A 13257-nucleotide genomic window follows, 5' to 3' on the forward strand; every position below is an offset into this window, starting at 1 on the left:
AGAGGGAGAGGCGGGTGGTGATAATTTTGGCCAGAATCTTATTGTCAAAATTTCTCAGAGAAAGGGGGCAATGTGATCCACTATATAGAGGGTCTTTACCAGGTTTCGGCAAAAGGGTAATAACCGCCTCACGCATTGTTATAGGGAGAGCTCCAGCCTCCAGAGCCTCGGCATACACTGATAGAAGGTGAAGGCTAAGAATATCCCTGTATTTCTAATAAAACTCCCTGGTGAACCCATCCAGCCCAGGGGCACACGTCCCAATGAGGGAATCTCTCACCTGCAATACCTCCTCAGCAGAGAAGGGTTGGCTAAGGAACTTCTGTTGGGCGGATGTTAACCAGACCATAGCAAAGTCATCTAGATAGTCTTGTAATGCGGGACCCAGAGGCATTGATTAAGCCGTGTATAGACTGGAGTAGTATTTGAGAAGCTCCACCTGGGCCTTGGTTGTGCCAATGACAATACTACCATAGGGCCTTTTAATTTCGAGTATATGCAACGCATGACAGGAGGGTTGGATCAGTCTGGCCAGCAGCCTTCGAGGTCTGACCCCCTCTCCAAATATGCAGCCTTTGTATACTTGCCTATGTAGTGCACCTCCCTTTCTGCCAGTGTGTTAAACTCATTGAGCAAAAGCTTACTACGACCTAGTTGGGGGAAATGTCAGTAGCCACCGTTTCACGGTCAAAATCAGCAAGCTGTGCCTCCACTTTTGCAAGACCATGACATATATTGTGCAGGACACCAGTGTGTGGAAATTCAGATGCCTCTGAAGTATGCATTAAAGGCATCCTACAGCACCACCCAGGTACCCACCAAGCCCTCATTGAATTTAAAAAAAAGTCAACCACTGCTTCCCGCAAGGGTGCGCTGAACAGAGCATCCAACAACCCCATGTCCAGGAACCGCCAAACTTTCCTGGAGCCACAGGCCGCGGGTATAGAAAGTGTAAGCAGCACCAGGGAATGATCAGACAATGTCCGAGGTAGGTGTTTGACATCTGTCTCATTGCAGAGCAGCATCTTCAGAAAGCCAATAGTAGATACGTGACCAGGTGCCATGGGATGCTGAACGAAAAGTGTAGGCCAGTGTGCCTGTGCCAAACAGTCACCAAGGGTCATGTAAAGCAAAAGTGTTGCACAGATCTCTCAAAGCCCTAAGGGAGCGAGGCTTAGAAGTCGGGACGGGAAGTGGTGTTCAATGCTTGGTCTACTGCCAAATTAAAGTCACCACACACAAGGATGTGATCTATATCAAAGCCATCAATGTGTGAATAGATTTCTTGAAAAATGTCAGGAGCGTCAATATAGGGTGTGCACACATTTACAAGTAGGAATCCAAGAGCCTCGCAACTATCACATAGTTGCCATTGCCATCCCTCCCCCGGGTCGATAATGGCCTAAATGGTACGATTTTATGAAGCAAAATACACCACCCGAGAGTAGGTGCTGTAGCTAGCAAACTTGCGGTGCAGGCCCCACGTAGATGCGAAGGAGGGTGCGGTGCCAGCGGGGAGGTGTCTCTTGCAGTAAAGAAATCTGCACCACATGCCTACGGAGGTACTGCAACACCCTTTTACCTTTACGGGGATTATTAAGGCCACGTATATTCCAGGATATGAGTGTGAGGTCTAAAGAGTTTTTCATTGTGGGGGCATTAACCCCTGTATGCAGTATATGTGTAGCCATATGTAGGAAAGGTAAGTGTGTAAATAAACTGCATTACGTAACATTACATCGCACAACCCATATGGGTAAAACCACCCTCCCACCTCCCACACCTTGCCTAAAAATGCCAAGCGAAACCTACAAAACCCTAAACAAAGATCATTACAACAGAGGAACAAATCTCTTGGTATTAACCATGGGAGCATAACAACGCAGCCACGGAGTAGTCCCAGGCCGCTAACAGAATTGGCAGTGTGATATAGAAGAGGACAACCCAACTAAAAAACCTGAGTTAAAGGCAATAGAATGGCGAAACTGCGAATATTATATACAATCAATGAAGATACATTGGGCCATATTTATACTCTGTTTGCGCCGGATTTGCGTTGTTTTTTTTAACGCAAATTCGACGCAAAACGAACTCCATATTTATACTTTGGCGTTAGACGCATCTAGCGCCAAAGTTCATGGAGTTTGCGTCATTTTTTAGCGTGGACACCTTCCTTGCGTTAATGATATGCAAGGTAGGCGTTCCCGTCTAAAAAATGACTCCGAGGCATGTGCGCCGTATTTATACTCCCGGGCAAAAATGACGCCCGGGAGTGGGCGGGTAAAAAAAAATGACGTCCAGCCGCTTTTGCTTCATTTTTTAACGCCTGGTCAGGGCAGGCGTTAAGGGACCTGTGGGCTCGGAAGGAGCCCAGAGGTGCCCTCCCATGCCCCCAGGGACACCCCCTGCCACCCTTGCCCACCCCAGGAGGACGCCCAAGGATGGAGGGACCCACCCCTGGGACATTAAGGTAAGTTCAGGTAAGTATTTTTTATTTATTTATTTTTTGGCATAGGGGGGCCTGATTTGTGCCCCCCTACATTCCACTATGCCCAATGACCATGCCCAGGTGACATAAGTCCCCTGGGCATGGCCATTGGGCAAGGGGGCATGACTCCTGTCTTTGCTAAGACAGGAGTCATTTCAATGGGGGTTGGGAGTAAAAAAAAATGGCGCAAATCGGGTTGAGGCCAAAATTTTGCCTCAGCCTGACTTGCCCCATTTTTTGACGCCCAAGCTCCATTTTCCCCTACGCCGGCGCTGCCTGGTGTAAGTCATTTCTTTTGACGCACACCAGGCAGCTCCGCCGGCTAACGCCGGCTAACATCATTGAATAAATACGGCGCCCGCATGGCGCTTCAGAATGGCGTTAGCCGGCGTTAAATTTTTTGACGCACAACTGCTTTGGCGCAGTTGTGCGTCGAAAAGTATAAATATGGGCCATTGTTTATACAAACATGGTGAGGCCATAACTTAGACTGTCTCATCTAATCTGGGGGAAACAGTTCCATGCTCAAAGTGGGCCCAGCATCTACTTGTCACGCTCCTGCGGGGAGCCACGAGGCAATTCGCCCAACCGAGGTTACCGCTTTCCGAAAATCATGGCATCCTTAGGATTGTCAAAGTATTGGGGTTTACCGTTCACCTCCACTCTCAACCTGACTGGATATATAATGCCATAATGATCACCAAGAGAAATGAGCATGGTCTTGACTTCTGAGAATTTCCGCCCGGCTTCCTTTGCTGTAGGTGTGAAATCGGGATAGAGGAACATAGCTGCTCCCTGATATTGCAAGGGGCCCTTCTCTCTAGCAAGATGAAGGGCAGTGTCACGGTTTCTATAATTCAATAAGTGAGGAATTATCAAGTGGGCGGGAGGTCTGGGGCCCAAGGTGCGATGTGCCCTTTCCACCACAAAGGTTGAGGTGAGGCCTTGGTGCCCCAGTAGTTCCACCAGCAGGTTCTCAACAAGCAAGTCAAGCCGGCCAGTGTTGGTGGATTCCGCAATTCCGGCTATGTGCAGGTTATTACGGCGCCCTTTGGCCTACAAATCGTCATTTTATATAGCCACAGATTTTAACCTCCCCTCAACCTTCTCAAGGCGTTGTCTCAGCATCGCTGTATCATCCTCAATGGCAGAGATACGACCCTCTGCTCCCTCCAATCGCGAGTGGTGTTTATCCAACCTGCTGCCCATGTTGTCAAGCCTGGTGGTCAGCAAGACAAGTCTATTATTAAATGGCGCAAAATCCGGCCCGCAGCTCTGTCAATATGTCCTCCCCTCCTAATGTCTGGTCACGCATCAGACTACTCCGGGTGTCATCAGAGTCCCTCGCTAGGACAATAGCCATGTCCCCCTGCTCTTTTTTCTCAAAATTAAGTTTCTGTTGTTTTGGGTCACCTCGGCCCATGGGCACCCAGGGCTGTCCCTCAGCCACTGATGGCCCAAAAGTGCTCCAGGTATCATTGAGTAAAGCCCTGCACCCAGCAAGGGTCAAACCAGGTGGCAGCCTCAGGATTGGCAGGCCTCAACCAGACCACCAGGCAATCGACTCCAACCACCCACTCAAGGAGGTGGGGCGGGGTTTCAACTCAGCAGCGTAGCGCTGTCAGAACACCCAGCATAGACAGTCCAGGCATACGGGATCTCAGCCAAGACCACTTCTGATGGGCATACTGCCAGGCATTATCGCACAGCTAGGAACCAAAATCTCAGGCAGGACCACACTGCAAATTGGGGCGCGACCCCTCTGGTGGCTAGGCAGTATGTCGGGGGGCACCAGGGGCCACCCCCCACACTGCCATTAGCCCTCGCTAAGGCAACCAGACCTGCGGCCCTCCGCAGTGGAACGTGCCACAGGCCGCCCCCACAGACGCCACCATGGCAGAAGAGAGGGCCCCGCCAGGCCATACCATACCACCCTGCGACTCCCAGAGCGCACGTCCAGGGGAAGCCCTCTATGCTCTCCTGGCATCATTCTGGTCTGGAGGGGGGGACCCGAATCTGTTACCCCCGGCGATCCTGCACCACCAGGTGACCCGCAGCAGAGGCTCATCCGAGGCCCCTGTCGCCATGCCAGTGTCCAAAGCTCTCCTCTGAAACATGCAACTGCTGCAATTAAATATGTGAGCACGAAATACAGAAGCAGAGTAATCGTAAAGCCATCTTGGGCCTCTTTAGAGCCACTCCCTGCCCCTTCAGCTCACTCTTGCTGCTTTCTCCTTTCGTGACTTATTTTTGTTTTTCTCTTCCTCCCTCGTTCCCATATGTGTATTTTGCTCGCAGTAAATGCTTGAGACAGAAAAACACCGGAAGCCACCAGCACAAATTAAGCAATGGTACCCATTAATGCTCAAACTCACTTAGATTCAAGGCTTGAACTAAGAAGAAGTGAACAAACATGGTGGTGTTTTGTGGGCGCACAGCAACCAGCTCTAGAATAAGACTTTTGGTCTTGGGACATTCTTGGTGTCAAAACATGGAGTGCAATGTGACGAGAGCAGTGCTTAGTTTTTAGCAAACACAAGTGCAGTCACCCAATGACTGAATCTCTGTTTTTTTTAGGTTTGTTAGTGGGCGATCTAATACAGTGCAGATTTACCAATGTTATTTATTTTTATTTTTTATAAAGATTTTTTATTTATTTTGAAAAGGAAAAACAAAAACAAAGCACTATAAAAACACAATATAACAATAATTACAAATACACATACAAATACCGACATCCTGGCGCCCTCGTTGGGATTTATCATGTGTCAGATCCGACTTGTTCGTCCTTTTGGTCGTGAGACCCACGTGAGTTCCATGAAATTTGGGATGAGAATTCGAGTCTGAGCTTGGTCCCACCACCACAGCACACGGTCTGTAGTCTCCATTATTATGTTGACTGATAGAGTTCAGCATCGTCATCACATCGCATGTCGTGGGTTTGACCCTTCTATCGTTACAAAACAGGGATTGTAGTTAGTTGATTGAGTTACCTCCCTCCCCGTAAACAGTCTCTCCAGGAGTTACTGGAGAATTCTATTATATCAAGTGGCAAGCAAACTCTCCCAGTTCCCCCACACTCTATTGTACTTGTCTGGGCACCCCCTCACCTCGTACACAAGTTTTTCACATCTTGCACACCAGTCCATTCCTCGCCTCCATTTGGCGAGGGTCGGCGCTTTTGCGGCTTTCCATTCTGACATGATGTCTCTCTTTGCAACCATGCAGGCCACTCCCAGGAAGGTTCGATTCGCTCTGCTTAGTCCCATCTCACCCATGGCCCCCAGCAAAAGTGGTATCCGGGATAACTCTATCGCGGTTTGCAAAACCTCGGAGGTCTCCCCCAAGATTGATCCCCAATATGACTCTATAATTGGGCAAGCCCAAGTCATATGAAAGAAGTCGGCTCCTGGATGAGAGCAACGGGGGCACTCGTCTGTGGGGCGGAGATTAGCCTGGTGAAGCCTTTTAGGGGTGAGGTAGGCTGAGTGTAAGTAAAGGGTTTTTAGTAACTGAAATCGTGTAGATATGGCCAGCGTTCGGGGGGCTGTTAGAGCTTCTCTCCAATCTAAGTCTTCTATGGCGCCCACCCATCCCTCCCATTTCTGGCGAAGCTTCTCAAGGGGTGGGGATGTATTTGCCAGGATAGCACGGTAGATCTGGGAGATCCCTCCTTTGTTTAGGTGTCCCATCATGACCTTCGCCTCGAGTGGACTGTGCTCTGGGATGTTGTCCCCTGGTCGTAAGTGTACTAATAAAGCATGTCTGAGTTGTAGGTACTTGTGAAATTGGGTATTATTTAGAGAGTATGTTTTCTGAAGTTCCTCAAAGGACCGGATTTGTGAATCACCCCAAATGTCACCCAGTGTAGATATTCCTATGGTGTCCCATTTCCAGAACCCCTCTAGTGCGGAGACTTCCCTCAGCCATCTCCCCTGCCAAAGAGGAGTCTGCTGTGTTAGCCGAGGCCACCACCCTGTGACCTTCTGTGCCGCTCGCCACCCTGTCAACACCAGTCTGGTAACCTCAGGGATGGTCTGCGAAATCGCTCCCCCGTATAGAGCACTGAAAACTCCGTTGTACCCGATCGCCTGGAGCTCTAGTCTATATGCGGGGTCTGTCCAGCCTCCCGACACCCAATCGTTAATCACCAGTAGGCGCATGGCCAAGTAATAAAAATAGATGTTAGACGTTCCGAATCCCCCTTCATAGATGTCCCTTTGACATGTAGCAAGGGATAATTTGGGCCGGGAGCCGTGCCATAGAAATTGGCGTGCAGTTGTCTCGATCTTGTTAAACCATTTCCGAGGGATTGAGTGTGGGAAGTTTTGCAGCTGGTATAGGAAGCTGGGGAGTATCATCATCTTGTACAATGCGATTCTGCCCAGCGTGTTGAGTGGTAAATTCCACCAGCGTTGAAGATCTTTTTTGGACTTTTTAATGAGTGGTGTGATATTGAGTTCCCATGTTAGTTCCGGGTGCAGAGTTATATGTACACCTAGATATTTAAAACTGTTGCGGCGGATTGGTATGTTTTCCTGCCAGCTTATGCATTCTCTGGAGGGGTGTAAGGGGATCAGTATGGATTTACTGGGATTTAGGGTTAGGCCTGAGGCCTGTGAGAAGAGGTCCAGGAGTTCTAAGACACGTGAGCCACTTGCCGCTGGGTTGGGAAGGTAGAGGAGGACGTCATCCGCGTACAGTGCTATCCGGTCTTCCGGGCTCGTGGGCCACGCCCAGCCCGTTACCAGTGGGTCCTCTCTCAACATTGTGGCCAATGGCTCACTCGCGAGGGCGAAAAGCAGCGGCGACAACGGACATCCCTGACGGGTCCCGCGACGGATAGGGAACGGATCAGAAGTCACTCCGTTTACCTGGATACGGGCGGTTGGGTTAGAGTAAAGTAGTTTTACAAGGCCTCGGAATTTGGGTCCAAATCCATTCTTTCTCAGGACTTGTTCTAGATATGACCAGTCCACCGTGTCAAAGGCCTTCTCGAAATCTATTAGGAGGAGGGCAAGGGGGGGGAACTAGTCAGGGTGCCGCGCTGAGCTAGTGCGACCTGCAATCTCCTAATGCAGTGTCTGGTGCTGCGGGTGGGCATAAAGCCACACTGATCCGGATGTACCAGCGTGGGGAGCACCGCTTTCTATCTTGTAGAGAGCAGGGTTGATAGTACCTTGATCTCGGCGTTCAGCAGAGAGATTGGTCTATAGGCTGAGAGGTCGCGCGAAGGGGGTTGGGTCTTTGGGATCACCATTATTGTGGCCTGGTCTATTCCAGTGGGGAAGTGGCCAATTTTCTCTGCTTCATTAAGCATGTTAAGTAGATGAGGGCCTAAAATGTCTCCGCATCTATTGTAGAGCTCAGCCGGAAAGCCGTCCGGTCCGGATGTCTTACCTGTCGCCAGGCCGGTTATGGCCGTCGCGATTTCGGCCAGGGTTATGGCTTTATCCAGCTTCACTCTGGTCGCATGTGGAATACTGGGAAGAGTGATGTCATCCAGAAGGGGGGACTCCATTTCAGCTAGCGGGCGGTGACGCACCGCGTATAATTGGGTGTAGTAGGAGGCGAAGCTCCCTGCAATTTCACTGGGGGTTCTCACGATCAAGCCCGTCTCGCGATCTCAGGGATAACTCTGTTGGCTAGTGGGCGCGTGGCCAACCAGCGGAGGAGTTTGCCGTTCTTATCCCCCCAGCCATACACACGGGCTGCTGATGCCCTCCAGGCATGCTTTGCGGCCTCAAGCACCAGTTGCTTTATCTCTTCTCTAATCACTGTTAGGCGTCTTAGGACTGAAGCTGATGTGGCAGTGGTCATAGACCGTTCCAATGCCAGGGCTCTGGCCTCAAGGGCTGTCACCTGCTGGTCCCGAGCTCTCTCACGGGTGCGTGTTCGGTGTTTAGCGTAGCCTCTAAGTGTGGCTTTACATGCCGCCCAGATCGTGCCCGGGGACTGTACGGACCCCACGTTATGGTTAAAATATTGGGCAAGGTGGTCCCTTATTTCAAGGATATAGTCATTGTTCTGTAAGTACCATGCATTCATGCGCCACGTGGGGCGCTGATTGGGGGGTGTGCTCCCCAATCGGATCCGTACTTGGGAGTGGTCTGAAACTCCCTGGGGCAGTATCTCAGCACCAGTGACTTTAGAGATATCTAGCGCAGGCATGAACACCAGGTCAATTCTTGCCTGAGAGTGGTGAGCCGCTGATGTGTGTGTGTACTGCCGTGCCCCGGGGTGCCATGTCCTCCATAGCTCACATAGCCCCAATTCTGTCGTCCATCCGATTAAGTTGGATGCTCTCCCGGCTCGGATGGAGAAGATGGGTCCGGATACGTCTAGCTTGGGGTCTAAGACAGCGTTAAAATCTCCTCCTACAAGTGTGAGTCCCTGCGGGAGGGCAATGAGTGTCCGGCGGAGGTTTAGTAAGAAGGTGTTGAAACCGGCTGGGGGAGCGTATGCACATACGTAGTTAACCGTTGAACCGTGTAATGTACCGGTCACCGTTACGAATCTACCCTGTGGGTCCGATATAGTGGAGGTAACTACTATAGGCAGTGAGCGATGGAATAGAATGGCCACCCCCTAGAGCCTCTTGCGAAGCCTGCGTGAAACACCTTGTCAAACCCCCCGTGCTAGAATGGGGCATTTGGTTCCAAGTAGATGGGTCTCCTGTAGGAGGACCACTGAGGGGGAGTATCTGCGCAATGTACTAAACACTGCGGATCTTTTTATTTTATCTAGGAAGCCGTTAACGTTCCATGAGAGAATCTGTGTCAGTGAGGGACTTACTTGTGTCATGTCTGTGTGGTGGGAAATTGGGAGTTTGACCTGGGACCCATCGGTGGACATATTGCCTGAGAAGGATCTATACGGTGGATGTCGGTATTACAACAATAACTTATCATAATCACTACACTAAGCCCTAACGTGAGCTATAAACACCCCAATTTCCCCCCACCCCATACTTCTACCCTTGAAGCATCTGTCGCCCTAAAGCCCAACCGGGGAAATACAGCCGTGTAGACTGTCATTGAGTGGAGTGGTGGACCCCTCCTGAGTGTCGGATCAATTGCAATTCGTTAGTAAGAAACCCCCACCCTTAGTAAAGTCATTGGAGTGTACAACAGAATATCAACATCAGCGTGACCTTGTTTCAGTTGTGCAGGGCGGTACCCGGCACCACCGGCCGGTCTCAGCGATCCGGAGTCGAGCATGAGTGGGGTCCCCATCAGCCAAGGTCAGGGGATTGGCTCAGATGATCATCTATCTTTGTCTCTTCTGTGACTTGGTCCCCCGGTCAGTCGGTCGGATCTCCTCCAGATGGAGGGTCTCGTGTAGGGTGGGAGTCCCCCTCCGATCGGGTGTTGGAACTTCTGAGCCTACCTCACCTAGATCTGGTACGTTTCCGGCCCCTGCGCGAATCCACTCGTACGCCTGATCGTGTCCCACGGGAATCCTCGGGTGGACCGGTTGGGCCCCGGCGGTTTCCCAGGCCTTCTTCCATCAGCCAGTCCCACGCCTCTTCGGGCATTTCAAAGAAGTGTGCCTTATCGGCCAGGATTACCTTTAGGCGAGATGGGAAGAGGAGCATATATGAGAGCTTCATCGCTCTCAGCTTCTGTTTCACTTGTTCGTATGATCAGCGTTTAGTTTGGACTTCACGGGTGTAGTCCGGGAAAACCAGGATCTTCTGATTGTCCCAGAGGAGGTTGGGGAAGCGTCTTGCCTCCCTGAGGATGGCATCACGATCTTTAAAGTTGAAGAAGCGTGCAACCATGGGTCGCCGAGGGCCTCCTGGTGGAGGTCGCGGGGCCAGGGCCCTGTGCGCTCGTTCTATCGCAAACCATGGTGAAAGAGAGTTCTCCGGCATCCAGGATTTAATCCAGTTTTCCAGAAATTCGGCGGCTTTGCCATCCTCAGCTCCTTCCGGTACACCAACGAAGCGCAGGTTGTTACGTCTGGAGCGGTTCTCAGCATCTTCAACTCTGCGGTGGAGTTCTCCAGTTCGTGTTTGCAGTTGGGCCACCTTGGATCTTAGTTCGGTCAAGTCGTCCTCTGCCTGCGAGACACAGGTCTCAACCCCCGTAATTCGTCCCACTGCGTTTCTAAGGTCTTGCCTCACGAGGCCCACCTCTTCTCTCACCTCTCCGATTTTGGATTCCACTGCTCATTGTGAGGTTTGGATTGTAAGTAGGATAGTGTTGACCCCTTCTGCGGCCTGGTCTGTAGGTGGAGCGTCGCCCCCAGTTCGGGGAGCCGGCGGCGTGGTAAATTGATCAATTCTCTGTTGGGATGGTTGTGTCTGCTTGGAAGCTCTGTCTTTGCCCATGTTGTTCGAGGAGTAGAGCAGGCGTAGTTACGCCCCCGTGGGGATGAGGCCCAGTTGCGTCAAGGGTCTCGCGTCTCTTCTCGCCGGGCAGCTCCGAGTCAAGTCTGGTCCGTTAGGGGCCCGAGGGTCGGGCAATCTCCACCGGAGGGGGCACCAGGGCCTCCAGCTATTTCTTGGGAGAAATAGAGTCAATCGCGTTAGTTCACGGTGGCCCCGGGGTCAAGTTGATCGGTGGGGGCTCTCCTCCCCCCCAGGTTATAAGCCAAGGTGGGTGGTAGATTTCTCAGGCGCTGTGGTCCCCCCTCAGGCTTCCCCAATGCTGTCTCTGCACCCTCGGCGAGTATCGTGGCGGGTCCTAGGAAGCTGGTGCCTCACCTGGACGCAAGGTATCAGACAACCCTTTCCAGCATCTGGGTCTCAGTTGCCTCAGTCTTTGAGCGGGAGTGCGGGGGGTCTCTTGATGCTCCCTGGAGCTCCCCAGTAGTATCCCGTGGGTCGGGGATCGCCCCACGGTGAGACAGGGTTTTCATCGGTCGTTGGGTCAACTCACTAGAGCGAGGTCCCTTTTAGAGTCGACAGCTCCACCTCGTCCCTCGTTGCTTCCTCACTATCACGTCTCCCCATCTTCTTGTGTCCAGTCGCCATAAGGAGGTGAGCGCGTCTCAGACGCTCCGCTTTTCAGGCGCCGGACCGGTGGCACCCTCAGTCAGGGGAATCTTCATTTTGCGGCCCATGCTCGGCTGGGCCGGCGGCGCCGCACCGCTAGCTCTCTCCAGGACCTCGGGGGCTATGGTCCCAAGGGTGCGGCCCCCTCCGCCTCCTTCCCCCTGGATGGCGTCTCCGCGGGCGGCGCCCGGTCACCTCTGCTCGGAGGCGCCCGGCCCTCCAGGTGTTGAGGACCCGGCCACCCGCAGGGCGGGTCGGCCGCAGAGCCCCACGGACCCGGCCCCACTCGCCTCTCGCTTGACCGCGATCGGCCGCGGCTCCTTTTCTGAAGAACCGGAGGGGGGAGGCACCTCCCGCCGCGTCTCAGCGGCTTCGGCAGCTCTTGCCCAACAACGTCTGCTCGGGAGCCCGCGCTCCGCCCCGGAGCGTCAGGCGGCTCCCCCCGAGGCGTGGCCCGGTCCACGGGACGGCCTCTTTTCCAGCTTCTCACGGCACCTCAGAGCCCCGGACTCGCGCCCACAGGAACCGGGGAGCACCAAGGCAGCTTTCACTCGCGGATTGGATTTAGGAGAATTCTGTGCAGTGGCAGGTTTCGGGCGGATGACGGAGGGGTCCAGAGCACTCTTAGAGTGTGACCGCCATCTTGACGCCCGTAGCCACGCCCACCAATTTTATTTCTAATAGTCATTGGGATGGAAGATGTAGAGGCCGATGTAAGTAATTCAGGAGGGCCCTGTAGCCTGAGTAACGAGCCCCATCAATGAGGTCTCTGCATAAGAGGTACATGATCCATTCTGAAGTCCAAACTGCCATTTGGGATACATGTGCTCCTTTGTTTACACAAATATAGGTGGAACAAAGCAATGACTGGGTGGGTGTGTGCAGGCGCCTCTTTCTCCCTCTAAGAAAACATTAGCGTTGTCAGTCTTCCTTCACTAAAGTACCCGAATCTGTGGCAATCCACGTTTTGTTTATTGTCTACTTCATTCTACATCGCTCTGATCATAGGAAAAGTCAGATTTTGCAAATGTTGTCCATTAGGCTCCAATTTTCATAATTATCACCACCCAACTGCTGTTTGTTTCTATAAAATCATTGAAATAAGCGGAAAAGCCATAATTTAAATGTATCAATTGTCTACATCTATGTTCAAGCGTAGGCATGTTACTGTCCCGCACTGTGCCGGACTTCTGTCTGCTGCAAAGCTCTAGAGAATTTAGGCAAGCTACTGGGCTGCATGAAAATTCAAAGGAAGGGTGTTTGCTTCATACTTTGATGTCTGGAAAAATTGCAGAGGAATAGATGTCAAGTGAGTTGTTGTCCAGATTGTATTCAACTGGCACCAATACTGGCTGGAAAAAATACCTTGTTCTCAAATTTCATTTTTATACACAGCTGTCTTTCTCTAGGGTACCATTTTAACTACATTCCAAGGACATGGAAATAAGTAACTCCTTCAAAGATGTTGATATACCTTCGGAAGACACTGACATCATCAACATAAAACAGGTAGAGAAACAACCCTTCCAAAATGCATAAATAATTTGTTGGTATCAAAACAGGCATGACGCATTATCTGTGTGCAATCTTACCAGCCACATACAAGGACGCTGCATGAGGAAATGGACGGCGATTGTAACACTTTACCAACACCAGACCAAAGTTCTCCTCCACAGACTGTAGTTAAAATTCCGCATGAATACGAAAATTGGGGAAAAGGCCAGATCTCCAAACATGGCAAATACTTTCAAGATTTCACTGCCAACAA

The 13257-nt window shown here is 51.5% G+C and overlaps 1 protein-coding gene across 1 annotated transcript in view; it reads right to left on the reverse strand.

Annotated features, from left to right (window-relative positions):
- GC (GC vitamin D binding protein) overlaps positions 1-13257 on the reverse strand; it is a 203378-nt gene that overhangs the window by 87559 nt on the left and 102562 nt on the right. The gene's annotated exons all lie outside the window — the stretch shown is intronic.

This window comes from Pleurodeles waltl, chromosome 1_2 (genome assembly GCF_031143425.1).
Source record: "Pleurodeles waltl isolate 20211129_DDA chromosome 1_2, aPleWal1.hap1.20221129, whole genome shotgun sequence".
NCBI lineage: Eukaryota > Metazoa > Chordata > Amphibia > Caudata > Salamandridae > Pleurodeles > Pleurodeles waltl.